Here is a 26,913-nt window from a genome sequence, read left to right on the forward strand (position 1 = left end):
ACAATACTATCAACGATAATAAATGCATTAAATTTTTTTTGGTTTTGAGGTTTTTGCTTATTTTATTATTAAAAAATACAGAATCCAAAGTTGATTGTGACGGGAGGGGGGAGGCCCTGTCACCAGCTCCAGGCGTGGCAACCCCACCACCCACGCCAACCCCTACAAAAATCCCCCCCACCCCACACCCCACCCCCTGCCAGCTGGAATGCCTGGTGGTCTCCAAGCAGCTGTGCACGATATGTATTTATATATAAATATATAAAACACAGACCAGGAAAGGTGGGTAGAAATATGAAATCTGTATGAATGTGCTGTTTACTTCATTAAAGTGTCTTTGGGAGGGGGGTTTCTTTTTGGCAGGCCCACCCCCCATCTTGTAGTGTCCTGTTTTCTGTTTTCTTATAAACATTCTTAGTCACGGAGTAGAGTAAGAGGGCTCTGACAGATGAACAAGCTTATTGCAAAGTGTGGCTTCTACTCTAAAAAGTCCACCCACCCTCCCACCAAAATAAAAGATGCCCCTGAAGATGTGAGAAAAGAAGGAACTGTCCAGTTCGTCCTCAGGAATACAGTAAAAATAAACCACAGTATATACTTCCTGGCCCTATTTACAGAAATGTAAGGTCTTCTTGGGCTCAGGGGTGATGGAGAGAGGCTGTGGAGCACAGTGGGGAGCTGTAATTCGGAATGGCTGGAACTCCAGGGGCCTCTGGTGAAACAGCGTGGGTTTCCACTCTGGGAGACAATCACCATGCATGCGGAGAGTGGGGCTGAGGGGATGAGAATTTGAGGTGGGTTCAGAGTCCTGGGCCAGAATCCAGGGGTCTCACCTTTACCCTCCTGCCTCATGCGGGCCAGTCCTGGGGCATCTGGGGGGTCTGCAGTGGTCTCCAGCCAGGACCCAACAAATGGAGCAACCAGTCTAGGGGTCACCCATCCCCATCCCCCAGGGGGCCAAGGACCTCCCCCAAAACTAATGTGTTTCCTTTCAAAGTCACTGGCAACAGCAAGGAATAAATTAAATTAAAAATTCAAGCCTTTCTGATCCAACCATGAAAAATAAACAAACAAAAACCCCAACATCACTGATAGTTTCTCAGGATCTCCAGTGCCCCTGAGGAGATGGTCTGCTCAGGGGCTGTACTGACACCCTGCCCCTCAGGCATCAGGGGCTGTTGGCTGTCCCCGTCACTGGGGCTGGTTCTGGAGCGGGCAGAAACCCCCTGTAGGTGGGGGCAGCACCAGTGGAGGGAGAGCCAGGCGCCTCTATTTGGTCTTGGATTCGGTCGTCCAGGTGGGGCCGGCATCATGTGGGCCAGAACTAGGAGCCCAAAAGGGTCCAGAGTACCGGGACAGTGCTGAGGAAGAGCTGACAACTGTCCAGGCTACTGCACGAATTATTGCTGGTGAAGATGGGCTCAGGGGCCTCACACAGGGTCTCATTGCTTGGCCGCACATAAACCTTTAGCCGAAGGCAGGGCCGGTCAACAGCATTGGGTGGTGTGGCAGAGATGTAGTAATACTCGTGGCCCGGGCGGAACTCGAAGCCCAGCGAGAAGGGCGTGAAGAGCTGGAACTTCTCGGAGAACTTGAGCGGCCCCCGGGCTCTGCGAGCATGTTGCACTCCCAGGGCTTGAAGCCGCGCTGCAGGTGGTCACAGGAGGCGTGGCCCTCGCCTTGACCATGTACAGCACATAGTGCTGGAAGCAGCCGCGCCCGTAGCGCGGGCAGTAGATGTCCAGGTAGTCACTGATGCTCACCTCCACCGTGCAGCCCCCACGGTCGTCCCCCGAACCCGTGTGGAACCTGGGGTTGCTGCGGTTCCAGTAGACTGTGTAGCGGTCCGAGTTGGCTCTTGAGGCGCCCTCGGCAGCGGCGGCAGGAGCAGCAGAAGTAAGCACAGGCAGCAGCGGGCGCCATGGCCAGGTCCAGCCACCACCGGCCAGCCGTATCTCCTCCTCTGCTGCCACCGCCGCCGCTGCAACCGCCGAGCCATTTTTTTTAAAAAAATTTAAATACTAGTAATATAGCCCAGCTGTTGTGACTCAATGCTTGAGCATTGACCTATGATCCATGAGGTCACAGTTTTACTCCTGGACAGGGAACACACCTGGGTTGTAGGTTCAATTCTCAGTTGGCTGGGGTTGGGGACGTGCAGGAGACAGCTAATCATGGATTCTCCTTCATTATTAATGTATTTCTCTATTCTTCTTCCTTCCTCTCTCTAAAATCAATAAAAATACATTTTAAAAGTATATACGTATATGCATAGTCCATGGACATAGAGACAATAGTGTGGTGAGGGCCTAGATATGGTGGGGACAGGGCAGAGGGAGGCAAAGGTGGATGAAGATGGGGGAATTGGGTCTATTTGTAACAGAGTCAACAATAAAGATAGTTTGCCCACATGGTATGGCTCAGTGGTTTGGCGTGGACCCATGAACCAAAGTATCTCTGGTTCAATTCCAGGACAGGGCACCTGCCCAGGTTGGGGGCTCCATCCCAGCAGGGAGCTCATCTCCCTCTCTCTCTCTAAAAAATCAATTAAAAAAGGAATACTGTTAAGATTGATTTGATTAGGGAGCACAAGGTGAATTAGGGCCATCAGGTTTCCCAAGGCCTCTAAGCAAAATTATGCCTTCGTCTGTCTTTATAGAGAACTAGAGGCCCAGTGCACAAAAATTTGTGCACTGGAGGGGAGCATCCCTCAGCCCAGCTTGCCCCCTATCACATACTGGGAGCCCTAGGGGGATGTCCTACTCCCTGCTCCCTGCTCCTCTTGGGGAGCAGACCTAAGCCACAGTCTGGCCTCCCTTTGTGGGAGGCGACGGGCTGATCAGGGGAAGGTACCAGCCCCATCACCCTGCTGTTGCAGCCACTGCCGGTCACCGCAGCCACCAAGGTGTTTTCATCAACACGGACTCCAGTCCCTTTACCATGAAAAATGACAACTTTCTATAGGCATTTTCAAGATGTGTCTTTCATAGGATATGACATTTCTTTCTTTCTTTTTTTATCCTCACCTGAGGATATGTTTCCATTGATTTTTAGAGAATGTGGAAGAGAAAGGGAAAGACAGAGAAACATTAAAGTGAGAGGAACACTTTGATTGGTTGCCTCCTGCATGAGCCCTGACCTGGGCCCAGGCTAGGGAAGAGCCTACAACCTAGGTACATGCCCTTAGTCAGAATTGAACCCAGAACCAGCAGTGGGCAGGCTGGGGCATTATCCACTGAGCAAAACCAGCTAGGACAGGATATGACATTTCTTAACCCTCCAGCTGTGGACCTTCCTTTTTTTCTCCAGGAGTATGGTAAAAAACCCTAGATCACCTATTTGGATTCTTATTACACAAGTTACTAAGAATATTACCACTGGCATACAGGGAGCTAAGCCAATGAGCAGTCAGAAAAGGTGTCTCCTCTGTAGTTCACACCAATTGCCGGCTTGGCCCCTGCCCAGGCCTAACGCCTCTGGCCGAGTCATTAGCCCTGGGCAGGGGATCTCCAGCTCCCTCAATCTTTGGCTCAGCTCCTGCTCCCCATGATCCCTGGCTCTGCCCCTGCTCCCTGCCATCGCTGACTCCATCCCTGCACAGGCCTAATGCCTCTGGCCAAGGCCTTAGGCCTGGGCAGGGGACCCCAGCTCCACACAAATGCCGGCTCCACTCCTGCTCAGGCCTAATACCATGCGCAGGGGACACACTGCTCCCCGCAAATGCAGGCTCCTCTCCTGCCCAGGCCTAATGCAGGGGACCAACAGCCCCCTGAGATTGCCAGCTCCGCCCCTGCCCAGGCCTAATGCCTCTGGCTAAGGCATTAGGCCTTGGCAGAGGACCCCCAGCTCCCACCATCGCTGGCTCCAAGCCTGCTACCTGTGATTGCTGGCACCGCCCCTGCCCAGGCCTAATGCCTCTGGCCAAGGCTTTAGGCCTGGGAAGGGGAACCCCAGCTCTCCGCGATCTCTCACTCCACCTCTTCCTAGGCCTAATGCCTGTGGCCCAGGCATTAGGCCTGGGCAGGGGACCCCCAACTCTCGTGATTGCTGGCTCTACCCCTGCCCAGGCCTAAGCCTCTGGCCAAAGCATTAGGCCTGGGCAGAGGACCCCCAGCTCCCACCATCAAGGCTCTGCCCCTGCTACCCATGATTGCCTGATCCGCCCGTGCCCGGGCCTAATGGCTCTGACGCAGGCATCAGGCTTGGGCAGGGGACCTCTCAGCTCTGATTGCAGGCTTCGATAGCCGATAGCCAGTGGGTGCCTATGTATGCAAATTAACTACCATCTTTGTTGGTGGTTAATTTGCATATCATGCTGATTAGCCAATGGGAGCGTAGGCAGGTATGGTCAATTACCCTGTTTGTCTATTATTAGATAGGATGTCCCAGGCATAACTGTGTTCAGGAACAGGAACAGGAGCCTAGAGTGGGTCTGCCTCAGCTTGGTCAGTAGTGTTTGAGTTTTTACTTCATGTTAGAAAAGATTTCACAACACAAGTTCAGAAGATTTTGAGGGCACATTAATTGAAACTGGGGATAATGAAAAAATGTAGGCCTTATGATAGAACAAGAAAGAGCAGAGAGACTAGGTGTGGCTCCTTTAGCTCTCTAGAAATATAGTGGGAAATAAATGAGCCCAAGCGAGACTCCTGTTAGCTCACTGGGCATTCAGAGTAAAAGAGGCCTTGAGTGCAGATTCAGGGGGTGAGCACTGGATGAGCTGTCACTGCTCATTGCTACCCTGGTTACAGGTCAAGTGGGATTCCTGAAAATCATAGGAGAGACAGGCTGGTGTGGATCACTGGTTGAGTGCTAACCTATGATCCTGCAGGTCACTGATCAATTCTCGGTCAGGTCACATGCTCAGGTGGAGGGCTGGATTCATATTGTGGTGCATGCAGGAGGCAGCCTATCAGTGATTCTTTCTCATCATTGATGCTTCTCTCTCTCTCTCTCTCTCTCTCTCTCTCTCTCTCTCTCCCTCTTCCTTCCTCTCTGAAATCAATAAGAAAATACTGTTTGAATGTATGTTTTAAATAAATTATACTTACATAAAAGCTTAAAAATGATTAAAATGCCACTTTCTATTATTTTACTATTTTTTATCATGAATGTTCTTGAGTATATTTGTACCTACCACAACAGAATGTTGGAATTAAAGTATATTGATTTTCTATTGAAATATCTTAGCAGGCCAATGTTCAGTACCATCATTTTGTCAGATTGAAACTGATCATAATGAGAGTATTTACCATCAGGAAAATTGACAAATAATACAAAACTTAACTTCACTTGATTTACTATTGTATGCTTTGACTTAAAATGAATGGTGTAAAATGTTAGCAATGTAGATTAAACTTAAAAGTGTATCATGCAAGTGGGCATTAAGTTGTGCATAAGATAAAATTTGAGGAAACAATTTTGTTTCCAACATTCAAAACATAGTTACAAATGGCAAAGAAATCAACTGAATCCTTAGGGAATGAATGAATTGAATACAGATGTCTTAGATGCTGAACTGTCCTCTTATTGGTTAAATCATAAATTCATTTGAAAAATGGCAAAAGTTACTGGCCAGACTCTCTCTCTCTCTCTCTCTCTCTCTCTCTCTCCATATATATATAAAATTATTTTCGTTGCTGCTTCATAACTGTAATTTTGCTATTGTTATGAATTGTCATGTAAATATCTGATATGCAGGATGTATTTTCATTGTTACAAATTGAACATAATTAAAGCATAGTGATTAATCACAAAAACAATATGTAATTATATATGTTTTTTGATGGTATTAGGCGACCCCTGTGAAAGGGTCATTCGACCCCCAGAGGGATCGCGACCCACAGGTTAAGAACCCCTACCCTAAACATTGTTGATAATTATGTAATACAGAATGTGACAGGAGACTATAATGAATATTGTCCACAGAAATACAACAAAATCCTCCTTTCCAGGGTGACCACTGACCTCACCAATAATAGAGGCAAATTAGAACCACAAAGTCATGCAGACATTTTTTAAGGCCTTGGCAGCAATTCAAAAAATAAAAAGCCAATATTGGACAAACAGTAATTTTCTGTCATTACTATGTGCCTGACAAAGCACAGAAATTTGGGACCCCATTATATTTGCTCACCTCTACATGCTGACAGATCACAACTTTCCTTTCTAATTATCTAAGGCAGTGAATATAACCCCAAAAGTTAAAGGTACAAAAGAAAAAAAACACCTTTACTGAAAGATCATAATCCAGAACAGAGGACAGTAAGTGGTTTGCAGGTGGGTGAATCAGAACCTGAAACAGGGAGAACCAAGGTGGCGGCATAAGTTAACGCCGGAGCTTGCTGCCTCGAACTGTGCTAGGGGGAGGGACTGCGGCATGGAAGGGTACCAGAATGTTACAGAATGTGCTAAGGGGAGGAAATAAGACATGAGAAATTGAATGTGCTGGGAGGGAGGGGGATGTATGAGGAAGAATTGTGTTGCCAGGATATGAGGATTGTGTATGTGCTGGGAGGAGGGACTGACGTATGGAGGGGGGTTGCAGGGTTAGGAACCATGAAAGAAGACTTGCTAGATTTCCTTAGACCAGTCAGGTGTGACTCTGTTTACCCCCCTTTGTGCTTATGAACTTTCTGTGAGCTTCTAAGGTAACACTGTTTTGCTATAAAAATCATAATACACACTTGCTCTTTGCCACATGCCGCGAGGCTTCCCAGAGGGGGAAGGTATGGGCTGTGGTCAGCTGGCCAGCTTAATAAACGGCTTTCAAATTTAAATTCTGAGTCAGTGGTCTATCTCGTTGAGCCAACCCATAACATTTGGAGGCCCGCAGCGAGATACCCGGCAGGGAGGAGAGGGACCCCTTATTTAGGGCTGGAGGCTCTCCCCTGGCAAGGGTGAGAGGGACCCCCTATTTAAGGCAGGAGGCTCTCCCCTGGCAGGGGTGAGAGGGACCCCTTGTTTAGGGCAGGAGGCTCTCCCTCAGAAGGGAGGAGAGGGACTCCCTATTCAAGGCAGGAGGCTCTCCCCCACTGGTCGCCGGGCACTCAGCAAGATACCCCACACCTGTGGAGAATGACTACCAAGGAGGCCTCCAGTCCACCCAAAACTTTCAATTCAGAAACCGAGCCACCTGGACTCTCGAGAGAGGTAAGGGACCGGTCGTTAAACAGGAATTGGGACGTCCCACGGAAGGACCTATACGGAGGGCTGGACGCAGCGGTACTCCTGGTCCTGACCCACGGCCACGACGGTGGCCGGAGTCCCTGGTTCGTGCGGCTGTAGGCTGCACTGAGTTTGTCTGTCTGGTATTTGTTTGTCTTGGTATTTGTTGTCAAAAAGTTGTCTGCATCTGTGTGCACCCTGCTGCAATGTTTTTTGGAAATTTTCAGGACTTCAAGGAGCAAGCTGCAGGTTCCGGGCAACCTTAGGTTGCATTTGGCTGATTTATTTTGTCTTTGTTCCTTGTTGTCTTTGTCTTTGTCTTTGTCAAATGGGATAGGGTCAGTCATCTTTGTCGACCCCCTATCAGTCAGGCCCATTCCGGTGAGTGGAAGGGGAGCTTGATCACCTCCCGGGAAGCTATAGAGCTCCCTCAAGAATTAGGAATTTGTTAGGAATTGGGTGGATTGTTTAAACTCTGAGTGAATGTCTGGTGAAAGTGTGTGAGTGTAGAGGGAGGGGGCCTGCCCTCTCCTCTCCTTTATGTGGCTCCACGACTTCGGTTACGGAGTCCGAGTGGGCCCCAACCTGCGGTTCCGCGATTCGTCATATGGCATAACGGTGACTCACCCCCATGTGGAGGTGACCAGGCCCGGGGTTTATACGGGTGCACCTTAGCTACGACGAATCTAAGCTCCCAAGGGACGCGGCCAGGTGGGCATCTGAGTGAGGATCTGTGAAAACAGGTCACCCCTTCCTTTGTCTGTCTCTCACCACCGATCATCATGGGGTCCGGGCAAAGTTTGTTTGTGTGGGACTGGCCAAATTACTACAGAGAAGGGAGACTGGATACAGCTCCAGCCTGGGCTGGTCTATTAAGAAAGTGTAAATCATTACTGGTCTGTGTGAAGTAAGAGCTACTTTGATTTATTCTGCTTTCTGTTCATACGCTTGGCTGAACGTTTGGGCTGGCCCCTTGGCAGTCTGCAAAGTCTCTCGGCAGCTGCGAGAATTATTTTTCTCAGAGTCTTTTGCTCACTGTTAAGGAGAATCAGCTCACTTAGTTAATAAAGATTTCTGTCTATCAGCTGCTCTTACCTAGGTTGTAATTTACTGTATTAAACTGAAGTTCTAGGGTAGATTTAAAGGTTATAATGTTAATGCTTTTGATTTACAGCGATTCTGTGAATGGGAGTGGCCCACTTTCCAGGAAGGGTGGCCGGATGCAGGGTCTTTTGATCTGACCACTGCCTACCGGGTCCATTATGTCATACATGGCTGCCCGGGGCATCCTAATCAAATTCCTTATATTCAGGTTTGGGTTGACATATTGTCCAAGAAACCCGGTAAATGAGGGCTTGCCTCCCGAGGGAAAATTGGGACAGAAACAGACAATTCTTTTGGCCGGGCCCCAGAAGGGAAAGGCTCCCCCGGTCCTTCAGGGAGAGAGGGGGAGAACCTGCAGGACCTTGCGACATCCGCCAGTCCTGCAGTTCCTATGTTGCCACTATGGCAGGCAGGCCCTCTATAGATCTGGGGCCAAACAAGCAGCCCTCTGGGGATGCAAGGCAGATCGAGACGCTATTTCCCAGCTCCAGACCAGATTGTGGAGTTAATGAAAAAAGAAGGGGGGCTGGATGCCTGAGCTGCCTGCAGTGGCCCTGAAAAAAGAAGCAGCAGAAGCAGCAAGAAAGTGGAGAACAGCAGAAATTTACCTGACACTAGAGCTGCCTCAATGCTGCTGCCCAGTGAGAAATGAGTGTTTTACAACAAGCAATATAAGACTTAGGCCTTTGGCTTGCAGGCTACAGCAGTTAAGCCGTAAGCCAGTGATTGGTACTAGCCTTCCTACAGCCCCAGAAATAGAGCAGCAAGCCTAGGATCTATGAAAGCTGCAGATGAAGCTAGTAAAAGCTCCCTGCTTGCAAATGTACTGAAAGGGTTTAGTGCCTGTTGCTGCTGGAAGAGGAGGGGCTAATATCCCCTTCCAGTGCACTCCCTTGAAAGAGGCCTGGTTACTGCTCTGCCATAAAGGGGACTGGTGGGAAGACAAGGAAAGCAGGGTCCTGTAACTAATAAACAGAGTTAAGAAAAGGGCACTCTCCCTAGACCTGGGAGCCATCAGGACTTTGAAATTCTCCAAGAGAGGAGAAGTCTGACTCAGAGACTAGCCGAAACCTCGTTGGGTTAGGAGGACCGGAGGCTGCATATTGAACTTATAGACTGCAATTTGCTAGGCAGAGGTCCAAGCCCAGTTGTATAGGGATTAAGCTACCTATGTACAGCAAAACAACTTTCTCCTGTGCCAGAATACATTTTAAGGAAATTGGACAAACTGTATTTGTAGCTAGAAAGAACTGGCCTATGTGTTAACTGTCCTGGAAAAAAGCTATGTGGAATGAACCCAAAAAGTAAAGGGTGTCTAGCTGCCGAGAGGGCAGTTGCCCAGGTGAGCAAAGAAGAATACCCATTAAATTTTGGTCTCTATTGAGAGACAGTTGACAGTTAGCAACCTGTATACTGTCTTACAGGCCTGTGTGACCATGCCCATGTCAGGGGTGGCACAAAACCTCAACTGTAGGAAACTGGGGAAGGCCTTTCTAGAACAGAGGGGTTAATAAAGTGGTGAATACTAGCCCTCTGTTACAGGAATTACAGACCCTATGAGGTCCTGTGACATATAAGACCCTGTAGGGAAATAAAGCTCCTTTAGTCCATTCTGAAAGAACAAATAAAAGACAGATTAAAGGCTGTGTTTCCCTCCAGGCAACCCAACTGGAACCCCTATAGTGACAGGGGAAAGGAGGCTCTCGATTGGTATTGCCAGACTCTACTAGGGGGCATCTGAGCTGCTGCTTGGAGACCCACAAACCTCTCTAAGGTGACAGAGACAGTCCAGGGGCCTAACCCTGATGCCCTGGAAAGTCGGAGGGCTGTCAATGTTGCATTTGTTTCCAAGTTGGCCCCAAATATTAGGGAAAAATGACAAAAGTTAAACGGCTTTGAGGGGAAATCAATCTCAAAGTTGGTTGAGGTGGCCCAGAAGGTTTTTGACAATCAGGAGGACCCGACAGCAGGTTTAAACACCTGGATGGCCAAGGTCCTCCTGGCCCTGAGCGAGGAGGAAGGCCCAGGGGGCCGGAGAGACAACAAGGGCAAAGAAAAGCCTTGCAGAAGAAAAGGAGTCCAACCCAGGCTTGGGAAAAATCAATGTGCATTTTGTAGAAAGGAAGGACATTGGAAAAGGGAGTGCCCTGAACATGCGAGGGAACCGACTCCCTCCCATGCTGGTGGAGGAGGTGGATTGGGGTTGTCGGGGCTCAGCTGGCCCCCAGGAACCCAGAATGACCCTGACAGTGGGGGGCCAAAAGGTAGACTTCCTTGTGGAACTCATAGCACTCACTCAGGCCCTGTGGTAGGGAAAGGGACAAAGAGTAAACATTTCAGCTTCCTGAAAACAGCCGCCTTGAACCCTGCCATACTCCTCCCTGACAAGAAGGCAGAGGCCCCTTTGCCTGACTGCGAGGAGACACTGACTACCCTCACTTCCCTCCGTGAGGACCTTGTGGACCAGCCCTGCAGAATCCGGATGAGACCCTCTACACGGACAACGGGAGCAGCTTCGTAGAGGAAGGTACCCAGTAGCGGGGGGCACATGAGGAGAAGCCAGGGGAGATCTAAGAAGCCTTGGTAAGCGCCCCGGCACTGGCCCTGCCAGACCTACCCAGGACTACAGGGATATATCTCCTCACACTGCCCTTACAGGAGGACACGGGAGCCACCTTAAAGAAGTCTCCTGACCTCAGGAGGAAAGGAAAAAGCTCCTGAGATACTTAACCACCTGGAAGCCATATAGGTGCCAAGGAATTGGCTAAAAGACCAGTAGGACCCCTAGAAGTTCTCGTAGCCCTGCCAGCACGAAGGCTCCCAGAGAAGCCTACTCATCTGCCAGAGGAGCAGAGGCTAGCTGAGAAACTAAGGGCCCGGGAAGGAGAGGCTGGATGGCTAATTCTGCCAGATGGGAGGCCTATAATGCCAGAAGCCCTGGGGCGGACCATCGCTTTCCAAACCCACCAGAGCACCCACCTGAGGGGAATGAAGCTATCAGAACTACTGGGAAGAGAATTTTACATCCCAGGGCTCCAGAAAATATCTCAAGAGTTGGCTAGAAGGTGCCAAGTGTGTGCCCAGGTGAACCAAGGGCCCCTGTTGTGGCCGCACTGGGACAGGGATTCCAAGGTCAGAACCCTGAAAAACACTGGGAAGTGGACTTCACCGAGATACCAGGAGGACAAGGAGGGTATAAGTACCTGCTGGTTTTCATTGATACCTTCTCTGGCTGGCCTGAGGCATACCCAACCAAGGCAGAGACAGCACAGGTAATAATTAGAAAACTCCTCACTGAAATTGTCCCCCGGTTTAGCCTGCCACTATACATAGGGTCCAAAGATGGCCTGGCGTTTATCACCAAAGTTACAATCCATAGTTAAGGCCCTAAGAGTTACTTGAAAATTGCATTGTGTTTATAGACCACAGAGTTTTGGACAGATAGAGAGGATAAATTGGCTCTTAAAGGAAACATTAACTAAGTTAAAATTAGAGACTGGCGAAAACTGGGTAAGCCTCCTTCCTTTTGCTCTCCTCAGAGCTAGGTACACCCCATATATCCAAGGGCTAACTCCTTTTTGAGATAATGTTTGGGCAACCGCTCCCATTGGTGCCCAGGTTGGGGGAGGAGGAAGTCGCCCGTCTCTCTACCCGAAATTTGCTTAAGTCTTTACAGGCTTTGCAGAGCAGCGCCAGGTCAGCACGACGGGTGGTGAGAGCTGTACAGGAGGAGGACGTGCTGAGATCCAGTCCAACACAGCCTGCCTTCTCTCTGGGTGATCTCGTCTGGGTGAAGCGCCACAACCCTAGCAGCCTGGAACCTAGATGGGATGGACCCTACCAGCTGGTGCTGAGCACTCCAACCGCCATCAAAGTCGCAGGAAAGAGGCACTAGAAATTGTAACCCCGTCCTCCTCATGCCTCTCGCCTGATGAACTGACCAATGGGAAGGAGAAAGACATGGTAACTAAGACTCTATGTCAGTGGCCAAGACCCTGGCCAATTCTTCACCATCAAATGCCAGACTCTTCCCTGGTGGCTTGATCCCTACATTGCCAAATGCCTCCTCAATTTCATATCGTAGAGGAGGATACTGAATCAAAGATTTGATTCGGGCATAAGACCAGTAGGGAATGTGCTAGGGTGAGGGACTGCGCCATGGAAGGGTTACAGAATGTTACAGAATGTGCTAGGAGGGGGGACTGACGTATGGAGAAGGATTGTGTTGCCAGGATATGAGGATTGTGTATGTGCTGGGAGGAGGGACTGACGTATGGAGGGGAGTTGCAGGGTTAGGAACCATGGAAGAAAAATTGCTAGATTGTCTTAGACCAGTCAGGTGTGACTCTGTTTACCCCCCTTTTTGTGTTTATGAACTTTCTGTGAATTTCTAAGGTAACACTGTTTTGCTTCTAAGGTAACACTTTTGCTATAAAAATCATAATGCACACTTGCTCTTTGCCACATGCCGCGAGGCTTCCCAGAGGGGGAAGGTACGGGCTGTGGTCAGCTGGCCAGCTTAATAAAAAGGCTTTCAAATTTAAATTCGGAGTCGGTGGTCTATCTCGCTGAGCCAACCCATAACATTTCTTTGTCTCTGCATTTTGGCTGCTTCCCTGTGTTGATAGAGTGGCTTTCTGTGCTAGGTGTCCTATAGGGCCCAGTGGCTCAGCCTCCCCAATTACCTGACGTGGACACTCTTGATGCTCCCCTTTGTGGGCTTTGTGAACAGTCTTGTAATGAAGCCTTGATTGTTGTAGGCATCACTGGGAGAAATTTACCTCCAGGCCAATTGGCTATGAAGATCAGCTGTGTCTACAGTGGGATAACTTCTGTGCTGGAGACACTCTTAGGGGTGATACTTGCTTCAGTGGGGCTTTGGTGCTCACTGAGTCTGCTCCGTGAGTGTGTCCCTTATGGATCTGAGGAGTTGTAATCTGGATGGTCCCACTCTGACCACTGGGTAAACTGGCTCTTGGATCTCTGAAGAGGTGCTAATTTAGCCTCTGTCTGAGGCTACCCAGCAGGAGTTATGGAGAGATGTGCAGATTTCTCTTCTTTGTTTGGGGTTTGGAGGTGCACAGATGAGGCCCAGCTGTGAAGCAATGCAAGCTGCTGTGGGGCCTTGGGCCTTCTCTTGGAAATTCTGGGTCTCTCTGGCCCAGCTGCAGTTTGTCAGGTAATATTCAGATTGCAAAGGGCCAGGCCTTTCATATGCAAAAGCCTCTGCTCACAGCTTGGGTGGGGCAGGATCTCATGGAATCAGCAGGGTGGAGCAAACAGCTATGGCTGATCTTCAGTCCTACCCTAAGAGGCCACAGGTCTCAGTGTCCCAGTAATCACTGCAAGCACCTCTGAGAGAAAGCTGCCCTCGAGTTCCAACCGATGCCAGACAGTCCAGTTTCTCCCCATATGAGTCTGGGTTCCCAGAGACTCGCCTGGAACTGGAGTTCAGAACAGTCAGAAGCTTGTGTCTCCCTCCCAATTGAAAAAGACAACTGTATCCTCAGTTGCTAGCCCTTTCAGTGTGCACCTCCGTACCTCTGACCTTTACTTCCACACCTCCTCTGAGTCTCAGTGTGCTTTTCTCTTTCCTTCTAGTTGTAGAATTTCCACTCAGCCAGCTTTCCCGTGGTTCTGGATGATGTCCGTTTTGTCTTTTAGTTGGATTTTTGAAGTAGTTGTGCGAGGCAGCAATTTCCACTGTTTACCTATGCCGCCATCCTGGTTTCTCTCATGAGCTACTACTTTCATCCATCAGGCTACTCCTATTACGAGACTTAACAAAACTCATCACTGAGAACAAAGATTCATAAGCGTATTTGGATGAAAACATGGAGAGTAACGCTGTTGCAAAGTATTTTAAACAGAAAAAATTTTCTGGAATGGCATTCCAAGTCCTCAATAGTTTGTTTTTGACACTATTGAAATTGCTCTTCCCCTCTCTCGTCAATCCATGTCTATGGTCTTTAAGATAACTTGTTATGTAAAATTATTTATTTATCTAAGATGCACCTACAATGAATTTATCTGAAAAATAAAAAAGTCGATATTAAGAAAAAAATTGTAAATAGATTATAAGAGAGCGTTTTGTGTGCCAGGAAGTTACTGGCGTGCCATGTTTGGCACGCATGCCAGGGGTTGCCTACCCCTGACTTAGGTGAATTAAGGTGTTGTGGACCAGCAAGTGACTCCTGGGAAGGGACTAGATGGGACGAGAGGCCTGGCTAACTGGAGTCGACTAACGGATCTCTGAGGGGAAGGAGTGGAGAGAAATGCAAGAGATCCACCAAAGAATATACACAGAGGGGGAAATGGGAGACATTGATAATATGTCAACAATAAAAAAATATGTATTTTGGTAAATTTTAAAATAATGCAGTCCAGCTGGTGTAGCTCAGTGGTTGAGCTTCAACCTAGAATCAGGAGGTCATGGTTCCTTTTATTTTATCCCTATTTTTTAAATAATTTATTGTGTAAAGTATTACATATAGTATTACATATAACTCCTTTTTCCCCCATGGAGTTCTGCCCAGCCACCCCCACGCCTCAGCACATGCCCTTACCCACTAGTGCCTGTGTCCATTGAGTATGCTTATATGAATGCATATAAGTCCTTTGGTTGATCCCTTATCACCTCCTTCCCCTGACTTCCTTCTGAAGTTTGACAGTCTGTTGGAGGCTGGTGTTGGGATTATAAAGATGATTTCCTGAGACAAATGTATTGTAAATGCCTAAGGCATTATCTCACATAGTATTTCACCTATTGTATATCCTGCCCCATTACAGTGTCCTCCAGCCAGTTTTTGAAATTCTGTGGAAGCTTACCATCATCACTGTTTCCTTGTACATTTCTGTCTTTGTCATTTTGCCCTGGAGAACTATCCTTGTGGTGAGTAAACTAAAGCAATTTGCAAATGCACTTTTACTCATAAATAAGCAAACATGTTTAAGCCCCTGGATTTTTTATGTGCTTTCAGGACTGTGAATTTCCCTCTGGCAATAATTTTTCTGATGGGGCTGCCCATAAGCTCTTCTGAGGACAGCCTGGGGCTGGAGGCAAACTCTGAGGCCTCCTGAGGAGAAGGTCAAGTCCTGCCACAGCGCCCACATGCCAGCCAGGATCCCCCTTTCTAATTCCAGTTGTCCAAAGCAGCCACAGTGACCTGCCTTCATCTCCCAAATTGGGGGAACACCAGCACAACCCATGGGGCCTCTGGGCTGTGCTGGTGTTCACATGTGTGTGGACTGACTGGTTAATAAACACATATACTGACTTTAGAGTGAGATTAAAATGGGGATTGAGAGATACACACACACCAGTTCTTTTGCTCCATTACTTTCATACCTTCAGTAGTTGATTCCTGTAATTGCCCCAACCGGTGTTGGGGCATCTCCCAAATGGAAGCCTAAATCCAGCAGGCCTTCCAACTGGACTCTGCCACCCCTTCCCAGATTTTCTCAGGGAGGCCCCACTGACCACCACCATCATTCATCTTATGCCTGAGCTCCTGTCGCCTGTCACAGCTGTCCTGTTCACTCTCTGTGGGCTGTCCTCCACTAGGACTCCAGCTCCTAAGGGAAGGGGACTCTGTATCTCCAGAGTCTGGAACAGTTGGGGTCAACAGTGTCCATGCCCCCGGTCCTTACATGTTTCAGCTGTGCCCGCCCTTGCTGCTGCCTCTATATCCAGTCTGATTCCAATTATCATTCCTAGAGCCTTTCCTCAGCCCAACCACTCAAGGACCCTGCCCCTCTAGAGCCCTGTCCCAGACCCCAACCTCTCTGCTCCTTCACCCACACACCCCAGCAGCACACTATGCCCAGAGTTCAGGGTCCATCAACTCACTTCATGAGCATGTCTCACCTTCAGTGGGAACATCACAGGCACAGCCAGGAAAGGGTGTAGAGGGGTGGGCTGTGCAGGCAGTAGAGCAGGCTCAGTGCAGCAGGGTGGATGCTTACCCATGAAGGAAAGATCAGGGACACTTTCTCTCTCTGGATTGATAAATATCTGGAACCTCCTTAGTGGCTAAACTTCAAGACACTGGTAACCCAGGACAGGACCACCTGGCTCAGCAATCTGCACCCCTCCTGCTGGGCAGATAGGGAATCAGCCTCTGCAGAGACAGCTCCTCTCCCTCCCTGGGCATGGCAATGTCGGGGTCAACTCATTACAGTGGACTAGGCTGGCCCTGCCTGGGTCAAAGTTTTCTTGTAGCACATGCTGATCCCAGGTCACTACATCCCAGGAACACCTGCAACAGAGCTTGTTCCATTTCCCACTAATCATGGCCCCAAAGAACAGAGCAGCCACCAGCCTGGACTAGGACTAGGGAGGGACTGAGAGCCACATACTCGGCCCAGCACCAACTCTCCCTGGCAACTGCCCTGGGTTATTCCTGCCCACACACACCCACCAGCCCAGCTACCACTGCTGCTCCCAGCCTTGACACCTGAAAGGTTCTGGGCTTCTCAACCATCTGATTGTGAAATAACCCAGTCTCAGCCCCTGACTGGAGGTGCCGAAACCACAAGTGGCATGTCCTAGACCCATGGTCAGCAAACCGCGGCTTGTGAGCCACATGCAGCTCTTTGGCCCCTTGCACAAAATACCATGTGCGGGCGCGCACATACAGTGTGATCGAAACTTCGTGGCCCATGGGCAGAAGTCGGTATTTTGTGGAAGAGCCGGTATTTTGTGGAAGAGCCACACTGAAGGTGCCAAAGAGCCTCATGTGGTTCGCGAGCCTCGGTTTGCTGAGCGCAGTTTGCCCACCACTGTCTTAGACCAAAGCTTTTTCCAGCTTGTTTTTAGTCCCAGGGATGCCATCATCCCCTGTGGGTGATTGTGCAGCTTAGCCCAGGATCCCCACCTGCCACACTTACAGCAACAGCACCTCGCATACTGTTCTCTGGACCATTGCCTGCTCTACCCTCATGTGAACCCTGGCTGCTGGTCACTATGGGGCCCCTGGGCTGTGCTGGTGTTCACATGTGTGTGGACTGACTGGGTGAATAAACACATATATTGATTTTAGAGTGAGAGGAAAATAGGGACAGAGACACACACAGTTCTTTTGTTCCATTACTTTCATACCTTCAGCGGTTGATTCTTGTAATTGCCCGACCTCTGATAGAACTTGTAACCTTGGCATATCATTGAGATGATTCTCCAACCCACTGAACAATTTGGCCACAGCAAGACATATGTAGCAATTTATGTATATTACCCAATAATGTGTGAGTAGATAGATACAAAAACCATCATGATGACAGAGAGTGGTGGAAGGCAAGCTAGGATTCATGGGGTTTCATAAGTGTCTTTTACATGGGTATATTTCAGGTAAACGATTTCTAAGGCAGACTGCATTTTTGCATCTGTTTTTTATATGCCGAGAATGAGGCACTGGTAAGGGCAGGAGGAACTTGGTTTCAGCCATGCAGGAATGCATGGAAACACCAAAGGCATATGCTTAAAAATATATACATTAAATCAGATATACTTACATCAAACTTTAGGAAAGTATTAAAAGTTGACAGTTCCCAATAATTCTATTTTACTTTGAGAGTTCTTGAGCATATTTGTTGCTACTGTATCAGTATGTTGCAAGTAAAATATAATGATGTGCTACTGATATATCTTAACATGTCTATGTTCAATGCCATCATTTTAGCAGTTTGCAACTGATAATGATGATAGTATTTACAACAGGAAAATTAACAAAGATTATAAAGCTACTCTTCACTTAATGTATTATTCAATGCTTAAACTTAAAAAAGTGGTACCGTAGAATGTAAACAATGTAGAATAAATGTATAAGTATATGCTACAAGTTTGCTTAAATTGAACATAAAATAAAAATGAAGAAAAACAAGTTTCCTTCCAGTATTCAAAACCTGTGGTTCCATATAGCAAAGAAGTCACTTGACTCATTGAGGAATGAGTGAAATTCAAACATCTGTCTTAGATTCTACACAGTCCACCTTCAGGTTAAAATAATGAATTTATTTAAACAATTTGAAAGAGATTAGAAGCTGACTTTATTAACAAAGGAGATAAAGACAGTGTAAATAAATGTGTGAAAAACTGTTCACCATCAAAAATTCTTAGGTAAATAGAATTAAAACAAAAGTGAGTTAACACTAGTCTCAATTTTGGGTTCTCTTTCAAAAGATTAACCATTGCATGTGCTGGCAGAGTTGCATAAAAACTGGATTTATTTTATACTGTGGTTTTGTGGAAGGCAAAAACAATGACCATTTTGGGTCACACTTCCACATATGTTAAGGTGTGAAACATTCACCTACACAACAACAGTTTGATAAGTAAAACATATACATAAATAGAAATAACTGAACAATAATATTCCCAGAAGATTTATTTATGATACCTGAAACCTTGAAATAACCATCATCATAGACATATCAAAGGCAAAGTCATTATCCATAGAACACAATTCTACTCACCAATCAAAAAATAACTATACAAGTAAGGATAAGTGTTGGATCTCAAAATAACTGTGTTGCATGAAGAAAACTACTATTTGGTAAACAACACACCTTATAGTGCCTATAAAATTATGAAAAATATGAACGAATCTATTGTATAGGAAGGACTATCAATGACTGCATTGAGGCCTGAGGAAAACAGAGAGATTATAAAAGGGCAGGAGGTATCAAAAATAGGTTTAGATTTGATGGTATGAACAAATATAATGAACAAATAATAATACGAGAATATACTCGGCCCTGGCCAATATGGCTCAGTTGACTGGGCGTTGTCCCATTCACTGAAAGGTCGCTGGTTCCATTCCAGGTCAGGGCACATGACCATCTCCATCACCTGTAGGTGGCAGGGAAGAGGCAAGAGAACATCCTATCTCCCTCTCCCTTTTCCTTTCCTCTCCCTAAAACAAACAAACAAACAATAAAACAATTATTCAAATATTTTTTAAAAATATATTTTATTGATTTTTTACAGAGAGGAGGGGAGAGGGATAGAGAGTTAGAAACATCGATATGCTGCCTCCTGCACACCCCCTACTGGGGATATTCCCGCAACCAAGGTACATGCCCTTGACTGGAATCGAACCTGGGTCCCTTCAGTCTGCAGGCCGACGCTTTATCCACTGAGTCAAACCGGTCAGGGCTATTCAAATATTTTTTAAAAGAATCTCTGTTTAGTATTCTTAGAACTGTTAAATCAATTTTTGCCTCACCTGGTAATATTGGTGACAGATAATCATATTTAATGTGTGACAGTTTCACAGTTTTATCCTTATGTCAAAGCTCACCAAGTAGTACACATTAGAAAAGTGCGCTTTGTTGCATGTCAATTCTCATTTCCTGGGCAGAACAGCCTTGTCTCAGTGGCAGCAAACACTGGCAAGCAGTGAAGACCATAGCCATCAGAATCAACAGGAATTCTGACTGGTTATAAAAGACACATTTTTAGACTGATTACAGGATTATCCTTTCCGTATCTTTTAGGTCTTGACTGATGAGCAAATTTTGAGCTGAACAACCCAGAAGGGCCAGAGGAATAGAAAAAACCTGTTAGATTATTTTTTTTCTGCCAATGACGTCAGCCACAGGAAACAGGTATGGAGGTCCTGAGAACTGTACACAAAGGTCACATAAGCCACAGTGCTGGAAGCCGGTCCATCCTTGCTGCTTGACACAGTCCCTGCAGGGAAGAAACATCTGCACAGCGTATGTTTCAAGGGACTGGGTGTATATGGCATACTCTTCCTAATGTTTGCTCACCTTCTTTTCGCTATGTGTTTTAACCAAGGTCACCTCTCTGAGAAAGGTTGTTTCCCCAGGCAGGGATTTTTCCCTGAAGTTAAGGAGGGAATAAAACCCCTTAACTAAGTGCCAGGCGGGTAGTTAATCACTTTAACTACAAACAATCATGCTTAAGCTACATAATCTTTACTCCCTGGAATGGAGATAAGAAATGCCCTGACCTTTGGAATAGAAATTGATAGGATTAAAATCAACTGGTATAAAGACAGATGTAACAAGATAATAAAAGACAGAACCTGGCGACAGAACCTGGCTGGAGAACCTAGACAGAACTTGGCTGGAGATCCTGGCTAGGCTGCTGATCAACTGAATGCTGTCTCCGTGTCATTCCTTCTTCTCCAACTCCGCCCACACGTTTAAGGACCCTGGACCTGTTGGGGTTTGACCCCAACACCACAGACCTTTGATCATTTGTGGAAAATATTCAGAAGAGGCACTTTTCATCTAAGTCACTGTAGTCTTTCCCATTCACTATGAATACAGTGTTTCTGTCCTAATGTTGGTTCCATCTAAACATCAGAGTCTTACAACAAATGACACCAGCATATGAAATTTCATACATCACGGCACATGGCACCTTTACAGCATGTGGGGAGGATTTCCCCTAACATTGCTGGGAATGAGGTAATACATACTGTGATGGAGAATATAATTCACATTGTTCACGGAACAATAGCGAAGGCCTTCTCTTCATGGAAAACATTGACCTCACCAATAAAAGAGGCACCAGACTGCAAATTAGAACCAGAAAGTACTGCAGTCTTTCTTTTAAGACCTTGGGCAGCAATACAAAATAAGCCAACATTTGACAAAGAGAAATGTTCTGTTATCATGCTGTGCCTTCCAAAGCACAGAAAGTTTAGGAGCCACTATATTTGTTTACCCTACATGCTGACAGATCACAAGTTTTTCCATTCATCTCAGGGTGTGAATAGAACCAACAAAACTAATGGTACAAAAGAAAAAACACCTTTACAAAAAGATCATAAACCAGAGCAAAGGACAGCAAGCGGTTTGCAAGTTAGTGAATTGGAATCTGAAACAATTCATCACATGATGTGAGAAGCACAATGTCCTTGACAGAGGTAGCACTTCCTGGCTAAGGACAGGTGCCCTGGACGAAACTTGGGTCAGAACAATCCTCTAGTCATAGAGAAAGGAATTAAGATCCAGCCAGGAGCTGAGTATTCATAATTTTCTCAAGCACAACTTCTGAACAAGGAGGGGTTGTGAATGCTGCATACTCTTCGGGTGAGCCAGGTGGTAGAGGTGAAATAGCTTCTGCACAAATACTCACAGTGACATCAGTAGGCTTGTGGGCCCAAGGAGGTTAGCAAGTGCAACACAGCTCCTTAAAGTCCCACTAGATCCTGAAACTTATGAGGAATCTAGCAGAGTGTATGTTCTGACAAAAAGGTTTTTATATTTAGGTAAATGGGTCTAAAACCTTCTCTGTAGTTGTTGTTATGCTGAGTCAGAAAGATAAAATACTCCCTGCCCATTTAAAGCTTTTCTCCTGTGTGAACTCTATGGTGTTTAATGAGGTTAGAGCTATCACGGAAGTACTTCCCACAATCACTACACTCCTAAGGCTTTTCTCCAGTGTGAACTCTGTGGTGCTGAATTAGGGTAACTTTTTTTCTAAAGAACATTCCACAATCACTACACTGATACGGCTTTTCTCCCATATGAATACTATGGTGTCGAGTACTGGTGAGGCTTGTCACTCAAAGAGAATAGTTTCACACATGAATCCCCAAAGAATGCTGCTTCTAATTAAGTCAGGTGCATGGTATATTTTACCACTGAGAAACAACACTTACACAGAAGGGCTTTCTGTCTTGCCGAAGCTGTGTTAGAAGCCCTGACCTGTGACTGACCTTCCACAGATACACTCTACACAGAAGTTGCCACCTTATCTTCCATTTTCTGACAAAAACCTAAAAACACAGAATGATAAGGAAATGAATGTTGACTGTGGTCCCATGGGGATGATCTGATTCAAACATGTATTCTACAAAATACACTGTTTCCATGCAATTGTCTGAAAGTAAGCAGTGTACAGGAAATATTAATAAGAGGTTCCAGTGCCCCAGGTCCAAGGACTAGAAGAGATGTAAGACAGTCCCAGGACACCACTATTTCAGAGGTCATAATATCAGGATTGAAGAGTGGTTAGGGGCACTCAGGCAGGAAGGCAAACATTTAAGGGCATCAGGCAGGCAGGAAGAGGGTTTAGGGGCGATAAGGCAGGCAGGCAGGCAAGCGGTTAGGAGCCAGCAGTCCCGGATTGCAATAGGGATGCCCAACTGCCAGTTTAGGCCCAATTGGACCTTACTGGCAGTTGGACATCCCCGGAGGGGTCCTGGATTGTGAAAGGGTGCAGGCTGGGCTGAGGGACCTGCTCCCTCCTCACTGCCCTGTACACAAATTTCATAAACTGGGCCTCTAGTAAAATATAATGATTTGCTACTGAAATATATCCTTGTTCAGTGCCATCATTTTGGCAGTTTGAAACTAACCACAATGAGGGTATTTATATGATGGAAATTAACAAAGACTATGAACTTAGAATTCACTTAATGTATTTTTGAATGCTTAGACTTATAGAAGAATGGTGGAGAATGTTAACCATGCATATAAAACCTGTAAGTATAAGGTACACGTGGGCTTAAATTGTACATAGAATAAAAATTGAGAAAATCAGTTTTCCTTACAGTATTAAAAACCTATAGTTGCATACAGGAAAGAAGTCAGTTGAGTTATAGAGGAATGAGTGAAATTCAAATATATATCTCAGACTGTGAAGTGTCCTCATATAGGTAAAAATAATAAGTTATTTTTAAAAAGGCAAAAATCCTGAGCCAACATTTTAACAAAGGAGATAAAGACAATATAAAATAATGTTCACCATCAAAAATTCTTATGGAACAGAATTAAAACGAAAGCAATTTCACATATAGGCAATTCCAGGCCTACCATTTAAAAGGATTAACCACCAAATGTGATGGCAGGGTTGAAAAAACTGGAATTTTTATATACTGTGCCTGGGTGGGAAGGCAAAGTGCATGACCATTTTAGATCACAGTTCTGCAGACATTAAAATGTGAAATATTAACCTAGATTGCAAATGTTTGACTAGCAAAAGATCTATTAAATAACTGAACACAAATATTCCAAACAGATTTATTTATAATACACCAAATCTGGAAATAACCAATTTTATAGAGAGATCAATATATAAAGTTGTTATCAATAGAACACAATACTCAGCAATAAAACTAATTCAATATTCACATAATAAATATTTATTGGATCTCAAAATATCTGTGGCATTAAGGAAAGCAGTATTTGTAAAAAAAAAAAGTATACACCATATAGTGCACAAAAAATTATAAAAAATATGAACTAATCTAAAGGATGGAAAATGAATGATTGCATGGAAGACTGGGTAAGTCAGAAAGAGAGATTATAAAAGGGAGGGAGAAAAATGTAGAGTGTGGGAAATGTAGGATTAGAGTTGTTGGTATGAAAAATAAATAATATGTAAATATAGCAGAATAAACTCTGCTTTAACCGTGTACCTCATCTGGGTGGGTGTCATCCAGTGCACTGAAACGTCAACTTCAGTGTTGTTATTCTGAGTAAGAAAAAGGAAACATTCCCTAATCATTTAAGGCTTTTCTCCACTGTGAAGTCTCAGGTGTCTTATAAGGTTACATTTTTGGGTAAATGATTTCCCACAATCTGTACACTCAGAAGGCTTTTTTTCCAGTGTGAATTCTCTGATGTTGAATGAGGGTGGAACTCTTACTGAATCACTTCCCACAATCTGTACATTCATATGGCTTTTCTCCAGTGTGAACTCGCTGGTGCTTATTGACATCAGACCTATATCTGAAAGATTCTCTACAATCACTACACACATAAGGCTTTTCTCCAGTGTGAATTCTCTGATGGGGAATGAGGGTAGAACTCTCATGGAAGGACTTTTCATAACCTGTACACTCATATGGCTTTTCTCCAGTGTGAACTTGCTGGTGTTGATTGACATAAGACTTATATCTTAAAGACTTCCCACATTCACTACATTTATAAGGCTTTTCTCCAGTGTGAATTCTCTGATGTTGAATGAGGGTGGAACTGTTACTGAAGGACTTCCCACAGTCTGTACACTCATATGGCTTTTCTCCAGTGTGAACTCTCTTATGTATAATGAGGTTAAAGTTTCGTCTGAAAACTTTCCTACATGTGTCACACTCATAAACCAGTTCTCCAGAACAGACATCCTGAGATTCAACAATTTTCTGTTTCTGTCTGGCAGCTATTTCACATTCAGCCCACTGGTGATGACATTTTCCACTGAGATATTCTTGTGAAACCTCACTGCCACAGTGTGGTTCTTTAGTGTTCTGAGAAGCCTGGGGCTGGAGAAGCTCTGAGGGAGCTTGGATGTCTTTCCCAACCTCCTTGCTCTTTGAAGTCACCTCTGAGAAGTAGAAGCTGCACCTGGTCACAAACGAGGGCATGTCCATAGCTTCTTTGCAGGATGTTTCTCCACTGACATCCTTCTGTTGCTGGTGAGGGTTTTCACTGAAACAGAAGTCTCTCACACATGCCTCACTGAAGAAGCATTTGTGCTCAAAGTATTCCACTTGTGACTGAGTCAGGTGCAAAATATCTTTTAACACTGAGAAACACCGCTTACAGGAATGTGACTTCTGGGTTGCTGGAGCTGTCTTAGAAGCCCTGACACGTGACTCTCCTTGAACAGAAACACTCTGATCAGAATAGGCCTCCTCATTATCCATTTTATGCCAACAACCTGAAAACAGAAAAAAGGTGAGGAAATGAATGAAGACTGCAGTGACAGGGGGAAGTTCCATTACAAAGTAGGTGGCCTATGACAGCTGGGCTCCATGCAATTTTCAGAAAAGAAGAGATGTGCAGGAAGCATTAATAAGAGGCTTCTGTGAAGTTCTGGGCCTCTGCAGATCATAAAAGAAGGAAGACTACCCTGGGAATATGACACAAAGATGAAAAGCATCACATGGGAGAGAGGTAAGACTTCCAGCCCTTTCTTAGGCTAACAGTGTTCAGTAGGGCTTGTCTGCAGGTGACATAGGCAAACTGTGCAGATTTTTGCTTATGTCTTATTTAAAGAAAAATTCAATAAATGAGTAGCTGGTGTTTGAAACCTGCTTAAGCATATATGTGCACTTCATAACACATGTGTAAGTCAGTGTTAAAGAATACTGCAGAGGCAGCAATCCAGAGGAACAGGTGATGTAAAAATGCCACAATGTTAACATAGCACAAAGCCAGGAAGTCACAGGTGAAGTGACATGTCAGATAGAGGAAAGTAGGTAAAAGATAAGGTAGGAATGTGGTGTAGCAAGTGGCACTTGCATCTGAACACTGATGGGAAAGAGCTGGTTCCTGGTATGAAGGAGGGTCTTACAAGAACAACCCATGGTTAATGCAAGTAAAGACCATAGTCTGGCACAGACAGTCACCCAGGAGTTTAGCTATAGGAAAGGAGCAGAGGTGGCAACCATGGATCCAAATATAGTCACCTTCCCAGGAAGAGAAACAACAGGTGGGATCCATTAAGCTGTCTGTAAGACCCCTGACTTCCAGAAATTTCCTGCACTTCCTGAGGCAAATGTTGTAAGAGAAGTTTGTGGAGTCTATTGCTCAGGGCTCTCCACAGTGCTCAGCACTGGCAGCCATAGCACATTTGAAAAGACAGTGAGGAATATTTGCAGAACCCATGGTCTGGCTGTGAGAGATAGAGTGCTATGCCTGGAGAATAAAGTAAGAGAGAACATCACCTCAGGACACAAGGAGAGATGTGAAGGTCTTACCTACAGATGCTACAAGTGCAAACATTTCCAGCATCACATCGCAGTACAGATGTCTCTGAACCTCATCAAGAAGCTCCCACTCCTCCTGAGAGAAGGCAATGACCACGTCCTCAAAGTTCATATCCTGTCATAGTGGGGACAGGACAGACCATGATCAGATTCTCTCCTAATATTCCACGTCTGTCAAACTCTTAACCGCACATCCATCTGCTCCCTCTACTCCTCACATCAGAGAAGATAGCAGGCCTTGTTCCCATCAAAGTCAAACTCTCCTTACATTCCTTCTGATGCTGTGTCTTCCCACAACAATAAAGACAGTTGAGCAGATAGAAGATACCGGTACTCTGGGTCTCAATGTGAGTCACATTGCCCCTACTCGATAACAGTGGGTGTCACGTGTTAGGGTAATGAGAGCTGTTGCACATAAAGGGAGTGTGAGTGATTTGTCACTGGTCTTTTTAAGTAATATGCTTTTTTTCTCTCAATTTTCCCTCCAGGACACCAAAAAACATGGTGTCACACTTCAGCCTTCTGAGTCCAAACCCAGATTGCTGAGGCCATTACATTTCACTACATCATTTTTTTCCCACATAATTCTTTGAACCACACTCCTCTCATGCAGCTTCATTCCAAGAGGCACAACTTCACTTGCTCTGCATACTCCCTACTGGGGATGTTCCTTGCTCTTTTCACACAAATATGCTGTGAAAACGACAGGTTGTTTCCTAATTAGCTTGTATTGTTCTAAAATGTTAAAATGTATTGTTCTGCAAATGTTTGACTGTGAAGTGTCCTCATATAAGTTAAAAATTGGACTGAGGCCCTCAGTACTTCCAGATTTTTCTGCTGGAAGTGACATCTTCACTCCCAGGGCCTCAGTCCAAATGTTTACTACATGTGCCAGTTCCTGGATTCAATGCTTCACATGCATTATTATTTCAAGGTAAATAATAAAAGAGATGAT

At 45.8% G+C, this 26,913-nt stretch overlaps 1 pseudogene; it reads right to left on the reverse strand.

Moving 5' to 3' along the window:
* Window positions 1-1,275: 1,275 nt before the first annotated feature.
* LOC138998580 (ephrin-A2 pseudogene) lies at window positions 1,276-26,070 on the reverse strand (annotated as a pseudogene).
* Between the last annotated feature and the right edge of the window lie 843 nt (window positions 26,071-26,913).

The sequence above is a fragment of the Myotis yumanensis genome, unplaced genomic scaffold, assembly GCF_028538775.1.
Source record: "Myotis yumanensis isolate MYYU_CA2020_CCGP unplaced genomic scaffold, mMyoYum1.0.hap1 SCAF_20, whole genome shotgun sequence".
NCBI classification, from domain to species: domain Eukaryota; kingdom Metazoa; phylum Chordata; class Mammalia; order Chiroptera; family Vespertilionidae; genus Myotis; species Myotis yumanensis.